Below are 22,990 nucleotides of genomic sequence, written 5' to 3' on the forward strand. Positions count from 1 at the left end.
AGGACGATGCCTCCAACATCACTTCAGATGGCTTTACCTCTGCATGGCAGACGTATGTCTTCCTCCTGCATGTACAGTCACTGAAAAAACAAAGTTTAAAGTAAAGTTATAGTTAGGTGACTATTTCAGTGATAACATAACTCTTTAAAGTAAAAGAAACACTGAAATGCAACAGTTATAGTTATCTCTAGTAACTGTATCTTATGTCCTAAAGTAACTAACTCGTGCCCACCATTCACATTTTTGCCTTCAATTATGTTGTTTCCACTGTTGCAGTGTTGTTATCAATGTTGTTATAGAATATGTATTGAGTGATGTAATATGTGGAGTAATTAGTTGTGCACAGTGAGGGCACGAGTTATGGTTACCCTCAGGAAGTAGGTGCTGTTTTGTATCTTATCCTACCATAAAGAAACAGGTGGCAATTCACAAAGGCTTTTATGAGTAAACGAAGTAGTACTTCTAAGAACTACTTCTCAATAAAGTGGCCTGAAATGCCCAGCTCCCAAAGTGCACTTTGTACTAGTTTTATATGACCATTCCATCACTGTACCTACTTTATTGACATTTTAGATGATGTGGGACCAATTCACAAAGGCATTTGAAGTAGTACTACAGGAGCACTGATTCATGTACTCATAAATCCCTTTGTAAATTGGCCCCACTATGTTATTCACTAAACACCCCTCTGAATTTATTTGTTTTACTTTGTAGTCCTGATAATATGTTGTTAGAGTTACTTTTTTGTTCACAAAATGTAGATGTGTGCACCTATATACTCTTTTAAAGCATCAACAAAAGCACTGACCTGTGTATGTTCCTTTGCTGTTGACAGAGTAAGGATGTAGGCCCATAGGCTGTCCAAAACATGCAACAAAAATAATTGCATTTTGTCCATGTTCCACTGCTATTGCCACATGGTTATTAAACAACACATACAATTATCTTGTTAACAAAAGCTATTCAATACTAGTTACTAACAAGCATCTTGCCTTATACACTTTGTTGTGCACACACAGCAAATACTTTCCAATAACACTATCACTAACCTTTTTTAAAGGTACTAAATAATCATTCTCAACCTCAATTCTCTTTCACAAATACTATTTTACCAAATTATCATCAACCTAATACAACAAACACTCTTGTACACCTAGTGTATACTTAGTAAATACCTACCCCCTCCAAACTGTAAAATAAATAATATTTTACTAATTTATGTAAATGCATACACACTTGCCCTTTTGTATAATACCAATAAATCTAACTTCCTTATTTCATTCACTGTATTCGTGTACCAATGTTCACCATACAGTGCTTTTCAGCAATATAACATTTCTTTCATTGTGGGTAGACATTATCTTAGGTGGGAGTCCCACTGTGCAGCAGTTCGAACAAGAGTATCTACTATGCTACCTGCATGTGCCTTTTAAGTTCATCACTTAAAACACAGACTTCATCTTCTGACTCCTTTGTATCTAAAAACATTCAATCATATCACCATACAATAAAACCACAAATTAAGTAATGTAAAAATTGATTTAAGACACAATGAACTGCTGTTATGATATCAGTGTCAAAGTCAAGGTCGTGGCCAAGCAGGCTACAATGGCGGATGTGCTGAGCTGAGGCTCCAACACCGGGCAGGAATTTCGCCAGCCACACCGCGCCTAGTCGGCTGAAAACAAGCCCACAGCTTGTGGAATACCACAGGAGACGACGCTGGGCTCCCCATCACGACAGCACCAGGATCCACGGACTAAACGTGTCATGAGCGAATATACCTGAATATCCCGCATTCTTTTACCACGTATGGAATCACAACGCGGATGTCACAACGACCGCATTGTGATTCCGCATACCATTACTCCACAAGTCGGAACAACGACTTGCGGAGGGGGGGGCGCTGGAAGTTGGAATAGTATAATTTACTATTCCAACTCCAGTCTGTGCGGACACTAGGGAAGGTGTTGGATTTAAAATCCACCCCCCACCCCCTCCGTAAATCATTGTTCTGACTTGCGGAGTAATGGTATGCGGAATTCCGTACGTGGTAAAAGATTCGTTGTACACGTCCAACACCGTCACGAGCTGCAGTGGCCCCGAAAACAAGATGGTGGCAGCTGGATCCTGAAACTGATGCCCGACTTGGCGAGCTCTGTGGTCCAGCTCTGGACCCCACAGCCGTGACCACATCGAACAACGACCACTCAGCCATAGCAGCGGAATCGCTGGGAGACAGAAAAATGCAGTGAATCAGGCAGCGGACACACACCGATGCTTGCTCTTCGCTTCGTCCCCTCCCCCCTCATCAGGAACCAGAGGGCACGGGACAGTGAATGGGCGCGTGACCTGAAGCAGTGCATGGAGGCACAAGGAGCCCATGCCGTTACCCCGGTGAGCAGCGGGAGCCCTCTAATAGAAAAGGGGAGCCGGGGCAACACCTTAAATACCGGGTTCAGGCATGCCTGGAGTCAAGATGGCAGCTGATAAACGGCACTGACTACTCCATAGGTTAGCACACACCCCTACAAACAGCGAGAGGCGCCTCAGCAGCAACACCCAGGCTGCAAAATCACCCAAGTGTAGGCCAGACAAAGGTGAGCGGCAATACACAGAGGAAGGGCCAGCAAGACACCCACATAAACCCGCCTTGCAGGCCTCCCCACTGCACCAGATAATAGAGGACAAGGATGAGAGGATGACCCCACGCCACAGGGCGTGAGAACCCCATGCTACTGCCTGGTGGACAGCAAGAACCCCCCCCACCAAATCAGCACAGGTGGGTGGCCATCACAAGCGCGGAACCCAGCCATGCCAGGGGGTACAGGGGTGGTCAACAGATGACACTGGTGTCCCCTGAATTGGCGCGCACCCACATAGGAGTCGAGGGGCCACTAAGTAACGGCGCTGAGGAAGAGCTGCCCATCTACACATATCCCATGTGAGGAGCCACGCATCTGACCATTTAGCAAACAGAACGCAAACCGGACAAGAGTCGTGCCAGGCAGCAACCTTCTCACTTGGAGAGGTGCCACGACCCTTACTACAGACCACACCAATTCCGGACTGGCAGCTTGGGAAAACAATGCGTCAATGGAAGTTCGGCGACATCAGGGACAACACAAGACACCTCCGCAAGCGCTAGACCACCATATAAAGATACAACAGTCCCATTAGAGCTGACACTCTCAGAAAAGATGGACAAAGTTCTAGGAGCTATCGAACACTCTAAAGTATCAATGGAGGAGAGGCTTGGTACCATAACCATGGACATCAGCCTGATCAGGGAAGGCCATCGTAGGCTAGCGGACAAAGTATCGGATGGAGAGAAAGCCATTGCCACCATGCAACCCTCAATCAAAACTCACCAAGAGACCCTGCAGACCCTGCTATGCCGGATGACAACCAGAGGGAGTTGAAGGCACCAACCCTGTTGTGTATATGGAGGCATGGACTAAGTCATTTACCCCGGCCATAGAGCACACAGCAGTCTTCTTTATCGAAAGGGCTCACAGAATACCGGCGCGAAGACCCACACCGGGAGCCCCACCTCGCCCGATGCTAGCAAAATTCCTGCACTTTAGGGACCGCGACGCGGTACTTAGAGCAGCCACGCAGCATGGCCCCATCCTAGTCAAGAACAAACAAATAATGCTCTTCCCAGACTACTCCCGAGTGGTACAACGCCAACGTTCCTCATTTCTCTAAGTAAAATGCAGCCTTCGACTGGAGGGGATACAATACTCCTTACTGTTCCCAGCTCGTCTCAAAATCATGCACAAAGGATCCACCATTTTCTTCATGGATGCAGAGGAAGCCCATGACAGGGCAGACCAACAGTGCCAGAAACACCCCAGTGCGAATGTTAAGTTTGTTAGGTGCCCAATAACACAGCGCACCAACAGGCACCGGCCGAAACGAAAAAGCAGAAGAACTGCCTCAGACATGCGCGTCCAACCCATGGGCTCACCAGATTTGGAACAAATCATAAAGGAACGTCGCAAGACCCTGCAGGCCGCAGTGGAGCTCAGACCCTCCTCACTTGTAATGGACATGGATAGAGGCCTTCACATCTTTTCATCCAAAGAAGACGAAGACAGTGAAGTGTCAATATCAAAGGTGAACTCAGTGACCCCACCACTGGTCACACCACAGACTGCTGATACACTGATATGAATGTACACCAGTAGACCATGTAAGGAGGGCAACCCTGTAAATCATATTGAATGTAATTCCACGTATGTGACAAACCACACAACCCAATCAGCGTACAAGTGTCCTCTCACTAGGCTAGCTAGCACGAAATGATCCTACAAATGCCACCTCACTGTCATGCCCCGCCACCCCCACACTACTTTAAAGTTCTCTTCTTACACAAGAGCAGGTTTGGAGGTATCGCCATTTGCAATAGGTCCCCAGTATTGGGATTGTTCCCCGCCCCGTTGTTCCCCCCCAGGATGTCATATATCACCACACTGTACATTCACACGCATACCACAGAGGGGCCACGGCCGAACTAAGACAGCGAGATCAGACCAAGAAAGATACATGGGCTACGACTCAACACCACGCCCAATCATACTACCCCCCACCCCCAGATCCTCCCCAATATTGCATGGCACATAAGGGGAACATCACCTTCCTCACGCTAAATGTGCGGGTTTGCACACAGCATGCAAGCAATACTCAGAATATGCCTAGATAAAGCGATAGAACGTGCAGATTGTACTGCTGCAAGAAACCCACTTAGATCACACTCAGCTAGGGTACACAAAGAGGGTGACAGGGTAGGCACACTGCTAGCATGGCTCGTGAAACAGGACACAACCCTCCCACCAATCACAGCGATATGCAGTATAGCTGGCACCCTAGTGCATTCAAAAGCCTCAATCTTAGAAGTCTTTCAGCAGCATTACACACAACTATATGCAGCTCCCGACCCAGCAGACCCGGAACGGCTCAACAGATTCTTAGACGCTTACTCCCTGCCCCACATTGTGCAAAGCGACAAGCACACCCTAGATGAACCTATCACCACGACTGATGTCACACAGGCATTACAGGCCCTGGCTACGTGCAAAGCACCCTGGTTGGATGGCCTTCAACTAGAGTTCTTCCACACTTTCTCTGCGCAACTGGTCCCCCAACTGGTAAATTTGTACCAGTCGTCCTTAGATGAGGGAGAGCTACCGCAATCCATGCGTGAATCGGTAACAGTCTCCCTTCTCAAACCAGAAGAGGGACCCCCACCACGTTGGATCATATCAGCCCATAACCTTATTACCCACAGACTATAAAATATATGGGAAAATATTAGTGGATAGATACTCCGCAATCCTCCCAACATTGATATACCCGGACCAATGTGGATTTGTACCGGGGAGAAACACCTCCTACAACATTAGGCTTCTGTTCCATGTCCAGGATCAGGTCTGGAATAACTTCCCTCTCACAGCGTGCCTCGTCCTGACCTGGAGAAAGCCTTCGATACCCTGCTCTGGCCCTACATCCTTAAGGTTCTACGGCAGATGGGTGTGGGACTGCGCCTGCTCACATACACTGAGCTTATATACACCAAGCCAACCTGCAGAGTAAAACTTGGGAACCACATGTCACCATCATTCCCAATACTCAGAAGCACAAGGTAGGGCTGTCTGCTCTCCCCCCTGCTCTTTGCAATGGCAATGGAGTCACTTGCGATCTATGTCCGCAGGGAGGGCGAGAGATGGGGTATTCCAATTTCGGATACGGTCCATGTGTTGTATTTCTATCTAGGACCCTAATTCGATATTCCTAATTTATGCCCTTATATGGCTATAATAAATAATATCCTTATAAAGGCATAAGAATCATATCCATATTTAGTCATAGCCCATGCAGTCCAAATTAAGCAAGGCTACTTCCCCTGACTCCTAGAGAGTACAATGCGTTCTTTAAACAAAGCAAACCTCCAGCAACCTGGGAAATCCCCATTGCTTCTGTTTTGATTTGTCCTAGAACTCCTGCGAGCACTGAAAGAACGGCCAGTTCTTAGTGACATCTTTATTGACGTCTTATGTCCAACCTTACGTCAAACCCGGCACCTTTCAGGTATAAATATACCAACGTTGCCTTAAGCAAACACACGGTGGTTTGGAGCAGAGCGGCTATCTACTTGCCCGAGAGCCCAGCTGATGCGAGAGCCCACAGACGCCGCCCCTCCCTTTTGACGCACTGAGAGAGACGCTGTCTTTTCTCCTGCCGAGAAATCCAGCTCCGGTGTTTCCAGATACCCTTGCGGGTTGCTGGGATATCGAGTCCTGAGAGAGAGATACCAGACCTCCTGCTTTCTATTACCCAGGTACGGAGCTGACTAAACCCTTAAAGAGAATTCTTGATTCAGATTCTTGGCAAAACCAACTTAATTTAAACTGCTACTTACTTACTCCTTCCCACGTATTAGGCTTAGGTCAGGTACACCGGGGTAGGCGTATTTAGAAGCACCAGTTGAGTACGTTAGTCAATGTATTTATGTATGTATATATTTTATCTATTTTAAAGTATCATATGGCTATGAAACCATATCAATGCTTTTACAGTATTATTTCATAATACTCCTTTTACTGTACGCACTTTACTTTACTATAAGTATTGCAATTGTGGCAATTCATTTCTCTTGCATGAGAAAGAAGACTGCTCAATAAATAACACCTTTTATTGAAAACGCCCGTCTCTCTATTTCTCTGCACTCTGGTGAGACTAAGGGGCCGATTAGGATGGCGGTTTTTCCGCATCCTCTGGGCCGGCGGAAGTGTCCGCCGGCCTGGAGGATGCGGAAAAACCGCGGCGGAGACTCCAAAGACCCACCGCTAAATTAGGATGGCTGGTGGGTCTGGAATTCCGTCCGCCGCTTTTCCGCCGCGGTCGGCTTCCGACCGCGGCGGAAAAGCTATAACATGGCAGGCGGTGTCTATGAGACACCGTCCGCCATATCATGATGTGTGTGTAAATATGCTTTTCCACGGCGGCATTGCCGCCATGGAAAAGCATACGGACCTTCACTTCGGGGGCCCGTTGCGGGCCCCCTGGGTGAAGGGGTGGTGGTGGGTGCACATGGGGGGTACCTATGGTACCCCCCTGCATTTGCGTGCACAATGCAGCAGGCACCGCGCGGTGCCTGCCGCTTTGTGCACGCAAATGCGGTGCATGCATTTTTTACATTGGGGCGGGTGCAGCTTGAAGCTGCACCCGCCGCAATGTTAGAGATAGAGGATGTGACCGCCACCCTGGCGCTCACATCCTAATCAGATCGGAGGGAACGCCGCAGCCCATGCGGGCGTTCCCGCCTCCTCAGGGGTCGCGGACGGACTCAAGTCCGTCCGCGATCCTAATCGACCCCTAAGTATGCACAATTGACTGAGTGAAATAGCTGTCTATTGTTTTCACACGACTCTAGAGATACACTCTTATTCTGAGGGAGCAAAGTTGTCATGTTTTATGGTTGTCAGAAGCTAATCCCTTCTTGTCTATCCAGGGAAGTTAAACTCCTCCTTGTTTATTCGAGAATGTTTCTAGTGACCTCTGAGCTAGCTGGCAAAACTAATTAAGTCTAATATAGTCAGTAGAGACCTAGATGACCTCAGTCCTACGTCTACACTGCTGTTTATATTATTCCAATGCGCAGAGCCTATTGGGAATATAGGAACTACACTACATGGCGCCCAACATTTGGTAATGCGATAAATCTAACGCAAGACGTTAGAGTAACTCAGTCGTGCTTTTTCACACAGACCCTTTTCCCGTAAAAACTCCAGTAGACGTGGGTAAAAGGTTAAAATCCGCCGGAACTTAGTAGGAAGAGATTCCTATGTATAGTTTTGGGTTTAGTCAACGTTGAAGGATACAGTGTTCCAAAATATTGTGCACCTAATCTTTGTTTCCTTGAAACTTGATCTGCAACAAAAACCTTTTCTATCAGTAAAATGGTGGAAAGTGCCGATGAAACTGAGAGAGCTAGAATAGCAGCTCAACTCCTAGCGGATGACATAAGTCTCCAAGAAAATGACCCGAATGCTATACTCATTCCGGTCAACATAAGAATAACTATAACTATTAAACTTATAGAAAACGGACTGACATCACGAGGTGGTACAGTCATATTTGTGGTAGAGGCCCATGAATATCGGCAGACAGAGGTATTCTATTCATGGATAAACTTTCCAGCAGCAAACGCTGTAACAAAAGAATTCCACTATTACAAAATAGAGGAACCTCCGGATGTATACACTCCTTTCGAGGATGTTGAAATCCCATTAAATTACCAAGAGCACCTGCTCTGGTTTAAAGGCGCCCTAAAACATCAAAATCACATCACCAGGCTCGGTCCACTAGGTAGACCAGGAGCAACGTGGCCGGTTCTAGCCAGCTACACACCACACCCCGAAATTGAAACAATGACAGACCGGGAACATTTAGCTCAGCTAAAAATACTAATTAAAATACATAGACAATTAGTCCAATATGTAATGCGGACTTCAACAGTCCAACCAGCTATTAACATTCCACAGCTGACCCCTCATCAGGGGAACACAAAACAAAATTACACCACAGAACATACAATCATGTCTTGGTAAAGTACCCTCAAAACGGGAACAAATTCCATTCTGGTTAGCACAAAAAACCACTCAAATAGAGGCAGTATTTCCTGATACTACCCCTACTGAGAAACACAGAATTCTGACTATCTGTCTTCCAATGGGGATCGCACCACATGTGGAGGACTGTGACACTTGGGGCACAGTCTTTGCTTCAATTTACACAAAAACACATGGTGTTCCGTCTATGGCGATAATAACAGATGTGCTAAGACAGATTTAAAATGAATACGGTCCAGAACCTGCTTTAACTCTGGGTATGAAATTACTGAAAGACTTCAAGCAGGTCTCGGCTATATTACTAGCCAACTTAAAAGGAGAAGCAGCATCTGTGGCGATCTGCCAGAAATTGAAAGAAACAGATATAGCGGAACAACCATTTGAACTTGCCAGAATCATAGAAAAATCCTATGAAGAACTAGGTAGAGATAGTTTGGGTGGGAAACCAGTAAAACCCCAACTAACTGAAAATCCTGAAAAAACATTTATTAAAAATAATCTAAACACTCCAAAAAAGAGTTGGGATGGTAATAAACAATCCACTCCCAAAGAAAAAAGATTCCAGTCCAGAGGAAGGTCTCCTCAACGAAGAGAAAGATCTCCTGACCGAGGAAACAAGTCTCCCCAGAGGGAGCCCTCTGAGAAAAGATACAACCTTAGAAAATGGGATAATTTGAAGAAACCTGATAGATATCAAGATATTGATACACGTCCCTCTCGATCTTTTCAGACTTCCTCGCAGAAATCGGAAAGAAGAGGACGGTCAGAACACAGGGAAGAGCACGTCAAGTCCAAAGACAAGGAACCTGCTCATCAAAATAAAAAATTACAATTTCCAAGAAAGAAGGTAGCCAGTATTAAAATAATTAAACATGCCGAGGATACTGAGGACACAACTGAAAAACGGAGAGTGGGCCCAGACAATGCTAAACAGCGCAGCAGAAGTGACCATAGCACGCAAGATCCTGATGAATCTTCTGGAGACAGTGGACACGAATGAATACATTCAAGTGGAAACTGCAGATACCAGAGTTAGCAAACCTCATAAAATATACGAAATAACATTACGTACTGAGGGAGATAAGACCAGGAAAGTAAGGGGTCTCTTTTGGGATAACCTTTCGAAAGGCTATGACATCCTTTTAGCTAAGAAAGACTGGCCACCAGAGTTTGTCAGGGAGTGCCCTCATGGCGAAGAAATAATTATGCCTGCCTTCTCAAATCATATTTCAATTCATAAAAAATCCTTATATGCAAGAAAATGGGCAGTAGCCCAAGCTCCTGCATTATATAAAAATCATGTAGGATGGGATGAGGACTCTCCTCCTCACAAAATCCAGTTAAAATGTCAACCCACTGCACAAAGGCAGTACCCAGTTAAACAAGAAGCTAAAAAGCAAGTCAGGGAGATCTTAGATCAACTTGAATACCAGAGGGTGATTGAAACATGCACCTCACAAATGAACAATCCTTTGTTTCCTGTCTCCAAGCCAGACGATTCATATCGTCTAGTTTTGGACTACAGACACCTAAACTCATGTTGCAAAACATTTGCAGTACAAAATTCACACAGTGCAGCACTAATGAATAACATCGTGCGCAAAAAATACAAAACGACATTAGACATTTCTAATGGATTCTTTTGTCAAAACATTGCACCTGAAAGCAGGTATTTGAACGCTTTCTCAATAATGGGGTGTTGGACCTGGGATCTCCAAGTCACAAAGGGTAGCTTGGCACTAAGCAGGAAGGCTTAATTCAAAGGCATATGCGTTAAGTTTGCGTCACACCCTTCAGTAACATAACGTCCATCCACTCAAAAATAAGGACACTACACCAGTTTTAGGAAAATACGGTTGTTCTTTTATAAAATAATCTTTAGCAGTTTCTTTTAACTTTCAGCACAGTCTCCCTTCAATACAGTACATCTCTCTGTTGTCAATTTATTGTCTAAGCACAATTTCACAAAGCAGCATTTGTACTCTTTACTTTTCTTCAAGGCAAGTTCCCAGGTTTAATTCCTGAAACTCATGCAAGAAATGTACATTCCACAACTTCAATTAAGGTACACAGAGGTTATCAGATTTCCCTACAACTTGCCAACTTTGTACATTACCCTCGATGTTTCAGCGCTACTACAGGCAGGGGGTACAGGTTTTCAGCAACAGTCCACTAACAGGCCCCTTATATCATGGCGCAAGCAGCTGGAAATCTGGATAATGACAGGCAATGTATATTACTTTTTCATATCACCATATAGATTGCTCTTAACCTTCGATGGAATATTCGTTTCTTACAGACTCATCCTTAGGCTTTAGGTATTTCTTTTGTGCAATTGGAACACCCTTCTCATCCGGTTCCCCCTTAACCTCCGTGCAGCCCTAATACCTCAGCTATTATATGCGGAGCGGAATTACAGTCAGTTAGCTCCTTCCCTCAGAGATTGTTGACTTAAACAGTGGTACTTCCCACTTAATGCACAGCTACTCGGTACCCAGATGACAACTCGGGTGAGCCAGTCTCTCCCCTCCCGCCACCACTTAGTAGGCTGAAGCAGGGCCCGTTCACCCCTGGGGCCTCGTGCTTCACTCACAGCCTTACCGGGTTCCTGCTAACTTGTCCCCGTCTGTTCACTCGGCCACGCACCCCAGCTCTGTGGTGTCTCCGGCTCCCGTGCTGCCGGCTTCCAAACAGCTGACAGGACCGGGGTTGTGCTGCGTCTCTCCCGGCGTTCCTCAGGAAGTCGTATCCCGCCCCGCGCCTTTCTCGTCAGAGGGGGAGGAGGCGATGCGGGCGGCCTTCGTCAATTTCCCGCCCCCTTCTTCCGACGCTGGTCCGCCTCTTCCAATGCTGGTCCGCCTCTTCCAATGCTGGTCCGCCTCTTCCGATGCTGGTCCGCCTCTTCCGACGCTGCTCAGACTTCCGTCAACAACAGAAGGAGTCCGCGCCGAATAGGGTGCTTCGGCCCCACAGGAAGGATGGCTGGCCTCGCAAGATCCACGCCCGGTGAGTCCTTGATGAATGGGCCAGATAACTCCCCGCAGGCAATACGAGGGGCAAGTTGAGTTCCGCAGTCTCTAGGGATGACCCCTCGGAGTTAAATTTCCTCAGCTCCTCAGTAACGATTCAATATGGGGTCCCCAGGGCATTTGGAGAATCACGAGGGTCTTTTGAGAATTTTAGGTGTGGACTACCCTGGCAGGGTTTGGTCAGCCCAAGTGGGGTCAGGTCAACACAGGAGATCAGCCGGCCCACAGGTCGTCCCACTCCTTGTAAAGCGCTGTCCTCCTTCTCAGAGTCGCCTCTCTCCTTGCCAGGTCCACTCTGTGCTCTCACGGGTCAATTCTAAAATGGTTGCCTAACAGTTCGCCTTATATAGGCTCCCCTACAAAGGTCCAGCAGGGTCCAGAAGGTTCTGGAAGGTCCCTATTCTAGCCTATGGGTCTTTCTCCTGAGGAGACTGTTATGACAGTTACTGTCCACCATTTTAGGTATCTAGGCTGTACCTCAGAAAAGCAGGGATTTCTGGGTCTGAGAGGAACCATGGGGTCAAGGAGCACCTAACCCCCCTGGTCAACACTTGAAAAATTCCCAGTGGACATAAAAAAATGAAGGTTATGAGGGGCAAAAAGGGGACAAAATAAATAATAAAAGGAGGGACTACCCTAAGAGCAGACAGGTCTAACACGGGGTCACAAAAAAAATTCTGTCGATTCCCACAGGGATTCAAGAATAGCCCAGGAGGGGGGGAGGAGCCAAGATGGCGTCCGGAGCAGACCTGTAGGCTCCCGGCTCCTTCAGCCTGTTACCGTCGCTCCGTGATCCTGGCATATATCCTGATGCATTTCACTACCGGATGGAGAGCGGCGCGGCGCTGATTCCAGAGGTGTGATCCTGGTCTCTCGACCTGCCCGGCGGCCGGAGATAGCCGCGGTGATGCCCGCAGCCCGGGAGCCCGTCTGCACAGGGGCTCTTTGCCGTTCCCCGGAGACCTGATGGCGGCCAGGATACCTTATCGGCACTGAAGACCTGGGCTCTGGTGGGGACCTCACGGAGCACTGTCTGTGCTGCGACGCGTGCGGCGATTGCAGAAGGAGGCCAGGAACGAGCACTCATGGAGCTGAGGCACCCTATCGCAGCACATCCTTTGTTTGGGGCAGATACGGACGGAGAGTGTTGCACGGCCATGTTTGATAGCCTGTGCTTGCCAGGCCCCGCGCCTCGCTACCCCCTATGATACGGGGCGCCTCTCCGCGCTGTGTGCCTTACTGGTGCTGTACTTTATAAATGCTTTAGCCCCGCAATGACGCTCGCCTGGGCCACGACTATCCTGTGATTTCCCCGGACTTTCGCCGTGATGGCTTTGTTGGAGGCACCGAGGTATGGGGGAGGGCGCCCGTCCCTGTCACTGGCCTGTGTTACCCCGCCTGCGACGGGGTCAGATTCTCAAATACCCCCCTTGGGAAGTGAGAGCCCGGGGCTTCAGCCTGCAATTTCTCTCACAACCCTCCTGACTGCCCTGCATGTCCTCCGCGCTGATATGCGCCTAGGCTGCCAAGTGCTGTGGAAGAAGCTGGACGACATGGCGTCGTCGCTGCGATGGGACTGCAATATACTGACCCCGCCACGTCTACCCTCGTCTCCGCTTGCGCTTCATTGCGATACAGTGCTTCCTTCAGCCTGCGGGACAGAGGTGCTCGCTCCCGAATTGACCGGTGCCCGAGATTGTCTGTCTGCTGCCTTTACCAGAGATACTTTGTTTCTCCTTTCACCGGAGAGTGTAACATTGTTGGACTGCTCGTCGCGAGTGCCTTGGGGCATTTCTACACCGTTGTCGACCTCATCACGGGCCCCTGGATTGTGCCCTCCAACTTTGCATTCAAAGAACTCGTATGCTCTGCAGGTTCCTAGGGAACTCACTACTACAGCTGATGGAGTTACTGTTGGATCTCGACGGCCATTTTGTGTTCCTGCGACACTCACACTCTCTCTGTTGCCATATTGTTTCTCTGCTTCGCTGTGGCTCTGCCTGGTGGGATTCCGACGCTCGGGACAGGGTTGATGACTTTTTCCCTATTGACACTGACTGTCCGCTTGGTTGTGACCCCGGACTGATACATTGTTCGATGTGTTGATTATGCATTCTGTGAGACTTCTACCTATTCCGTACTGTCTCTCCTGTTCTGTGCGCTGGCCTCTCCCTTCATTTCAAGTCGCAAGTATTGTGTTCTATCATTTTTGGTTCCTCTCTGTGGGGCGACTGTTGTTTTGCGGGCGGGTTGCTCGGGGACGGAAGATGCGGTTGATGGCTATTGAGCCTATATTTGTTTCCATATTATTCCTATGTTGTGGAGGGGATCGACACTTATGGAGGGTTATGTACTGTCTAATGGGACGGGGGTTTGCCTGTGAAGGGTGGCGTCCATTTTATTTCTCTTTGTCTCTGCACTGCCTGGGGCGGCCATCTTAGTCTTTGCTCTGGTTGGGGCGGGTTTCGGGCAGGTACCATGATGTAGTGATCGTTTGCAACTTATATGACACTAGGGGGTCCCGGGTTTTCGCTTGCATTGGCCTATTTTCTGTGATTTATACCTATGGCGCCTTTTTGGCGCGTATCAACGCTTCAGTTCTTCACATCTGTTTTCCTTCTTGTTTCTCCTGACACCTTCGATTATGATTTGGGACTGCTCATATCCGGTTGTCTATTTTACACATGGGGGGGTGTTTTATGGGTCCGGTTTGCGCTCTTGTGTACCGCATTTGTAACCCCCTTGTTTTTCGGCCTGTGTCCTTCTAGACTCTAATGACGTCTGTATCCTTTTTGGCTGGATGTCCGGGAGATCTGTTATTTTATTGGCTCCTCCCCACCTTCTTCTTTAATGGGGATCCGGGAACGTCTTTCCTTGCTCCCTTTATCACTTGTGAAAGTTTTTTCTTTACCTTTTCTCCTCTTCATGAGTGAGAATCTTATTTCTTTTCTTTTCTTTTCTTTTCTTCTCTATATTTCGGGTTCTTTAAAGGGCGACAGGCACTTTACCGGGGGGGGGGTAGGCCGTAGCCTCCGGATTGTTGTAGGGTGGGGGGGTGGATTTAGTTTTTCTTTTTGGTTTCTATGGGCCTTGTTTTTTCTATCGTTTCTGCGCTTTCTTGTTCCTTTTTCTGCTCTGGGTCTGACAAGGGATTAGTGGGGAGTGGGTGGCACTGTAGGTGGTGCGTAAATGTGTACTGATACTCCTGCTGTTCGGCATTATATTGCAATACCGTGGAATGTTTATCTCTACTGTTGATCTTCATTATGCTACCTACCCAGGTTGTGAAGTTATTGTATGGACTCAGCTCTTCTTGCATCTATTCTTCATTGATTTTCTTTAGATTAAATTTAAAACTTAAACCTCATTGCTCCTACCCTTGGCGACGTGTTCTTGTGTATTGTGACTGCTACTGATTGATGCTATATTGTTTGATGCCGCTGAGGAATTGCATTGCTTACATTTTGTGCCTACAGTATCGTGGCCGGCCTGCTGGTTGTAGGCCCGTATTTGTTTTTCTTTTAAATGCACAATAAAGGTTTTAAAAAAAAAAAATAAAAAAAAAAGAATAGCCCAGGATTATTCTCAGCAAGGGTAACAGAGTTACGACAAATTTATGATGATGAGGCATTATCTTATGTCGATGACATCTATCTCACAGATGATGACCTGGAGACACACTTGAAAAGAGTGAACACCATAATACTTGGGTTTGCAGCTGAGGGTTACAAATTCAACTTTAAAAAGTCACGAATTGCCCATCTAACAGTCCTGTTTTTAGGATATGAACTATCAAGTGAAGGCAAGAGCCTAGCAGACAACTTCTTAGAGAAGTGCGCTGTACTCCAAGCACCAAAAACGCTGAAGAACTTACAATCAATACTAGGTTTCCTGAATTTCGGAAGAACATACATTCTAAATTATGCGGAGAGGGTTAAACCTCTCTATAAATTAATAAAACCTGATTTCAAACCAATCAATTGGACTTAGAAACACACAGAAACTTTGAGATCATTGCAAACAGACATGTTAGCTAAAACAAAATTACAAACTCGCGAAAACGTACGCAACCTTGTAATCGTAGTCATCCCAGGAAGATGCGGATTCACGTACCTGACCTCTAATTGGGAGAAAAGGTGCCAATAGCTTACAAATCACATTTATACACACAAGCTGAAATGAAATTCAGTTTTACTGAAAAAATTCTGACTGCGGTTCAAACTGCTGTAGCAAAAGAAAGAGCCCAAGCCCAAGGCAGAAGGATAACTGTTTTTACAGCAGAATCAGCCCTTGAGGCATTAACAAGCCCACGCAATTTGACTGCTGTGGCATTAGATCCAAAATGGATACAATGGGAAAATTATCTTGCTGCAGAAGACGTGAAACACTATTTTAACCCGAAAATGAAAAAGCTAAAAGATCTAGAATATGAAGAAGAATATCAAAATTCTGCCTCTCGAACAGTACACATGTGTAATCTACATGGACAGATTTGCACACCATTACGATGTAGAATAAAAATCCTACAACGCAGCGTGCGCGATTGTTAAAGGTCGCTGGTGCTTTGGTAAATTCAGACCATTAATTACCAAAACTGAATCACTCAGAAACTGCTCAACTCAGCGAGCTGAAATAAGATCTTTAAAGATGGCGCTTGAAAATGCCGATCGCGAATTCCCCACACTAATAGTGTGCGATTCACATTACTGCGTCAAGTCTTACAATAATGACTTGCAGAACTGGGTTCAAAATGATTACAAAGATGACACAGGTGCCACAATAAAGCATAAGAGGCTTTGGGAACAGGTAGTTCTTTTGCAGAAAGAACTACGAAAGACTCACGTGATACATACACTGAGTCATCAACGTGATGGCGTTCACGTTGCAGGGAATTCATTGGCTGACACAGCCACAGCGGAAGCAGCTCAACCGGCTTCCGTAGCCACAAAAAAGCGTTCAGAAAAATACATAGACGGGGAAACCATGCTGGCAGTAAAAGCGTCTTCAAAAGGCGACTGTGTAGCATTACCTGTGAACTATCCACTCAATTATACATACATAATTGATGCCAACTCCGTTCCTTTTGCTCAAATCCCTGGAGTGGGGGACAGAGTAATTCCAAACACGAACAGGAGAGTCTTATTAATAGCAGACGCACACATGGGTGAAGGTCTAAGGCACCAAGAGATCAAGGAATCCGGGGATGAGCCTGCAATTTTACAAATTTGCAATGGGCTGTCCAAACTGCAACAGAGATCGCAGTCGTGAACCGACCGGAGTATTGCCAGGACCCTTCTTTTAGATAGCATAATGCTATCTATACGCAAAAATCCAGCAGGAAAATTGCGTCCCATTAATGTTTAAGACTGGATTCACTTAAAATATAGACACCAGCACTCGGCTGACGCCAGAACTGTTATAAAAGATTTGCGAGTCTTTATCGGCACATACGCAATTGGCATGCTACATTCTGACCAGGGTCCTGCGTTTATCTCTAGGGCTTACAAGGAGGCTATGACCAGCATGGGCATTGCATTGCGGTACTCTTGTCCCTTCTATCCTGAGGGAAATGCGGTAGTGGAAAGAAAAAACCGGGACATAAAGCAATCTATAACAGCGAGGGTATTAGGTTCGGGTGATGGGTGGGTCCAACATTTAACAAGTGTCCAACGTAGTCTTAATAATCTGCCAAGAAATTCTCTAAAAGGTTTCAGTCCGTACGAACTATTGTTCGGTACTAGAATGCATATTCAGGACCTTGATAGTCATACTTCAGTGGTAGAAGAAAAATGCTTTGATATCAAAGACCGTTTGGCTATTTTACAGGACTTAAATGAAACAAGACGAAACCTGAGCAACATACAGTTAAAGCAACAGCCAACAGCCACTGAAGAAAAACCACCTGTCCCAGCAAGACCTGTCTGGATTCCAAAGATTGGGGATCTGGTCAGAGAGAAGATCGCGGTGAAGAAGGAATTTGGGCCTTCTTACAGAAAAGCAGTACCTGTCTTAGCTGTCAGCGGAACAAGATCAGTTGTACTACCGCCCCTTGCTGGTAAAAAGGAGAACCGAGTTGTATCCATCGACCTGGTAAAACCACAATCATGCGGCCAATAATAAGTAGTAGGCCCAGTGGACTCCCAAGAAATAGCAGAATACCAAAATTTGCTACAATACAAGAGGTTCAAACTGAGAGACTAATCACATTTGATAAACCTGCAGTGAATAAAAAAGGACTATGCAACAAAGCCATGGAACTTTTGCCTCTTGAAACCCAAATTGCAACAGTTCGTCAAGAAACACCAGTCTACAACGATGTAGCCTCAGACTATGCTAATGAAACGAAAAATCCAAAAGCAAATGAAAATCCGGAAGCGATTCCAACAATTGACAGAACTGCATCTGGCTACTTCATCAATTTTGATGACTTTTCTGAAGATCCAAGCAAACCTGAAGAAACGCCAGCAACAAAAAACTTTTAAAGACAAAGTAACTGAACTCTTGCATCAACTCAAAGAAACCTATCTGATTTCTCCATGGATTGAATTTTGGATTGTGTTAGGTGTACTTTTCCTCCTGCTTTGGCTCATCATGGTTCTTTGTTTGGGAAAATTAATTGAAGGAAAATACAGTACAATGGACACAGCAAGTCAGAACATCAACTTGGTCCTAAAGCCTCACAAGTCATCTCACATCGAGAAAAGAGAACTATCATCAGTGAACGTCACAGCCAATCCAATACCCGGTGGGGTAGCATGGGACAAAGCGGATTATGAAATCTATGGAGCGATTGAGCTCTTGAAATATCCACACCAGTTTAAGGTTTCATTAAGTGACTTTGTAAAACCAAGTACATTTTCTGATGTTTGGGACTTTGAAAATATTAATAATATGATGTCAGATTTAGTAATGTCAGCAAAATTTACAGAACATGATTACTTACAGGGTTCATCAAATTATGAAGAAATGTATTGTTATAATCACTTTGGTCATCACTATTTGCATAAATCTGCTCAACCTAGAAATGTTTTTAATTATAATCAATGGGAACATTGTGCAACTCCACCTAAAAGCAGCTCGAAAACATTCTATGAGAAATTCCCATACTTCTCAGGGTTTAACACAAGTGATGCAGAAACGTTTTATTTTTAAATGTTAAATAAGACAGGAATGAAAAAAATGCTGACAAATACTAAATTGATCTATTCTGAAACATTTTTATGAAAAAAGGATTACATTCGGTTTTGATTTCTGGAAAAACAACATTGAAACAAAAACCATCTGGGGTACAAAAGAATGGCAGGTCCAAGGTTTAGAAGCATTATTTAGAGCCTGCATGATCCCAGAACAAATAATATTCTTGAATGACACCATTCAACAGACATCCTGTCTTGGCATAGCCAAGATTAAAGACTTAAACAAACCGTCTATTCCAAAGCCCATACCTGATAGTAATAGCACTACTGATATGGAGATAGACGTATCCCATATTTTATACCAAAACAGAACACATCCTGATTGGAAAAAATAGTTGATCTGGCCCACAGACACAAATAACTGTCAAGATAGATTCCTAAACAAAATACAGGGGTTCAAAATTACCAGGCCAGACCCTAGATACTCCCAGAGACAACATTCAGGGATAGTTACAACATACAGTGTAGGGAAACTATGCCTTGAGTGGCTACAAAAATCCACACTGGCTGAAATTAAGCAACACTTGACTTTACTTAAAGACGGTGCTGACTTGCGTGATTTCATAGTGGGACTACGCAAACAGCGTCAAAACCGTTTCATAGCGGCCTGTATATACGCTGCGTACAACGAAGCTTGGAAAGTAATGCAAATTGAAACAGCAGAAAAAATACGAGAAATTGATCGTATTAATTTGGAAAAATCACTTTCTGTTGTGGACAATGTGTTAATGACTCTGTCCTCCAGAATATATTCACTGGACAGTATTGTATCATCTGCTATTGATATAATAGCGCAGGACTTGCTAATGTTACAACACGGTCAGTCCCAATTACGTTCTATTGTACAGCTTGGCTGGACGTTGCAAAAACTGCATTCAGGCTACGTGCCATGGCGTTTAATCAACACAACGTCATTATTCTCTATCTTTAACCTTACTGATAAACAAATCAGTTTGGCACAAAAAGGAGCAGACTATACGATTCTGAGCATTGAAAAACTTGAGAGATTACCATTGACAATGTCAGAAAGACCTGTCATTGAATGGATAATACACGGAATAATTACAATTCCGATAACAACTTTCCAATTTAAATACTGCCAAGAGTATATACAAGCGGGCTAGTATGAAAGGTTGGGTAAAGGGTACATCAAGTCAACGTGGAAATTACCTTATACACACACATGTTACAGTGAAAAGAAAAAGAATGTATTTCTTAGTGGTAACAATTGTAAAAGATCACTAAGCGGTACACTTCTTTGTCAAGGTAGTAACTTGCATGGAGCCTGCGAAGGGTCTTCAAATAACCTTTCATGTCACCTGCACGGCACTCCTGCAACACAGATAGAGCCATTCTTTAGACAACTTTCTAACAGCAGTTATATTCTAGTAAACGACCACAGCTGTTGTGGCATGGTGCCAGGGAAAGCCTATCTCGTGAGCGTACGTTCCATGGTCACTTGCTATATGCAAGTATTGTATCCAAACAGCACTCCAGATACGGAGGCGACAATTTGGCCTTCTTTGAATATCTCTTCTATTCGAATTGATACTTTAAGCAGAATGAAGTCTGTTCTTTTACAGACAACTGAGCCTTTAACGTCATCAAAAGAAACGTATGATCTGCAAGTTGCAAGGACAACGGCAGAGATACGTTCCCTTTTATCAACAAATTGCCCCGTGCATTTCGTAGAAATGCTAAGCCAAATCCTAAACATGTCAGATACCAGTGGCTTTGCACATGTATTTAAGACAATTTTTTCGGGACTGTTAACACCCTTCGAAACAGTTCTGGGCATTTTTCCTAATTTTGTCCATTCTGTCTTTGGCGGCCTACCTCTACTTTTGGGACTCGTGGCAGGAATTTTATTTTTGATCCTTCTGCTCCGATATGGCAAGCCAAGTTGCAGACAAGACTCCAGCAACAATGGAAGAATTGATCCTAGCTATACGCTATCGGGACCGCATAACTAAAGTCCTCGGATTAGCCCGGCTAAGAGATCTGAATATGACCTGGTTTCTTTCATTCAGACCTATCTGGCAAAATTGCATCTTACCTGTGCTTCGATGTATGCTATGCGGAGAAGAATGCGTGTTGGACGTCTGTCTTACACTACCACCAGCAGTACCAATGGATACAGATACTTTGCTAGGTCCTGTAACGGCTCATGCATCGTGTTGTCCCCAGCGGCTACCCATTCTGATGACGGCATTCGTTGAGACTTCACCACTACGAGTATGTGGCAGTGGAGTACGAGATGAGAGCAGCATCACCCAGGTACAACCGTCTGTGAGCATTGCTGATCCTGACATCGATGATAGCAATCATTCTCACACATGCACTGTTTCGGCATTTTCAAACTTGGTCGAACTTTCACCTGATGTCATAGACCAATTTTTTGTGAGTCTGTCTGAAATGATGTTCTTCCCTGAACAGAAAGAATAACTTTTTAAGCAACGAGCACACAGCGTTCCCTGAACTCTGAATTCGGCCTTCAGCTTTGATAAACAAAAGCTACTGAAAATATTTGGAACTATTTTTTCCCCTGAAAGCGAAATTATTTTTTCCACTTCCAAAATATTTACCTTTTTTCTGACACATGTACTTTGCTTAAAGTAGAACTATTCTTAGAGAACAGAGCTTCTATTTTTGGAACTCTAGAGACAATATATTACCTCAGCCTCTAGCATATGTACAGAATCTGTATAAATATGTATTGGAATGGTCTCGACCTTCTTTTCTGTATTCAGAGCCATTTCATGTGTAATTTTCGCAATTCATTCAGCTGATATATATATGCATTTTAACTGAATGATACCACTGCTTGATAAGCGTACAGTACCAATACGCATTTTCGTGTATTTACCATATACCATTTCAAATGCAAATGATGTATTTTGGGGTGGGTTGGAAAACACATGCACCATTATATGTTTACTATTGCTTAGTTTTAGTAATGAGGGACATTAGATCGTGGAGTGGGTGTTGTATTTCTATCTAGGACCCTAATTCGATATTCCTAATTTATGCCCTTATATGGCTACTAGCAGCCCGTCCCGACGTTGTCCGGGAGCAATCAGGCATCCGCGACCCCCGCCTGACCCGACATTGTCCAGCATTTTGTGCCCCCGCCCGCCCTGTCCCCTGTCTGCCCTGACCCCCGCCTGCCTCGACATTGTCCCCCAGAGCCTTACCTTGTGAAAATGCTGAAAAGTACACAATTTTGGCAGTATAAAACAGAGGACACTGTGTGTAAACGTTGCATTTAATTCCTTTTAGTGACTCACTGTTAGTGTTTTCTATGATGCTGATCACTTTTGGTTAAGTCATTCTGTGCCCACTGATCGTGGATAAATTGCAGTCTTACACTAAATAAAGATTTCCCTTGTGGCTATCATGCTTCACCCATTGACCTTAGTTCACAGTAGGATTGACATGTCCTGCAACATATGCTGACAACAAGTGTTCTTTATAATTGTCAAATTTATTTTTCTTTTTTTCATAGAGATTGTATATATATCACAAAAGCTTTTTTATATATTTTTTTCTTCTTTTTTATATATCATCATTTCTTTGTTCTCCAATTCATTATACTTTTTTTCTTTAAATAGTTAGAACAAATATAAAAAAATTATTTCATCGTCATGATACATTTGTGCTTTCAGGTAGAAATATACCAATGTTGCCTTAAGCAAACACACGGTGGTTTGGAGCAGAGCGGCTATCTACTTGCCCGAGAGCCCAGCTGATGCGAGAGCCCACAGACGCCGCCCCTCCCTTTTGACGCACTGAGAGAGACGCTGTCTTTTCTCCTGCCGAGAAATCCAGCTCCGGAGTTTCCAGATACCCTTGCGGGTTGCTGGGATATCGAGTCCTGAGAGAGAGATACCAGACCTCCTGCTTTCTATTACCCAGGTACGGAGCTGACTAAACCCTTAAAGAGAATTCTTGATTCAGATTCTTGGCAAAACCAACTTAACTTAAACTGCTACTTACTTACTCCTTCCCACGTATTAGGCTTAGGGTAGGCGTATTTAGAAGCACCATTTGAGTACGTTAGTCAATGTATTTATGTATGTATATATTTTATCTATTTTAAAGTATCATCTGGCTAAGAAACCATATCAAT

The sequence above is a fragment of the Lissotriton helveticus genome, chromosome 12 (genome assembly GCF_964261635.1).
Source record: "Lissotriton helveticus chromosome 12, aLisHel1.1, whole genome shotgun sequence".
NCBI classification, from domain to species: Eukaryota; Metazoa; Chordata; class Amphibia; order Caudata; family Salamandridae; genus Lissotriton; species Lissotriton helveticus.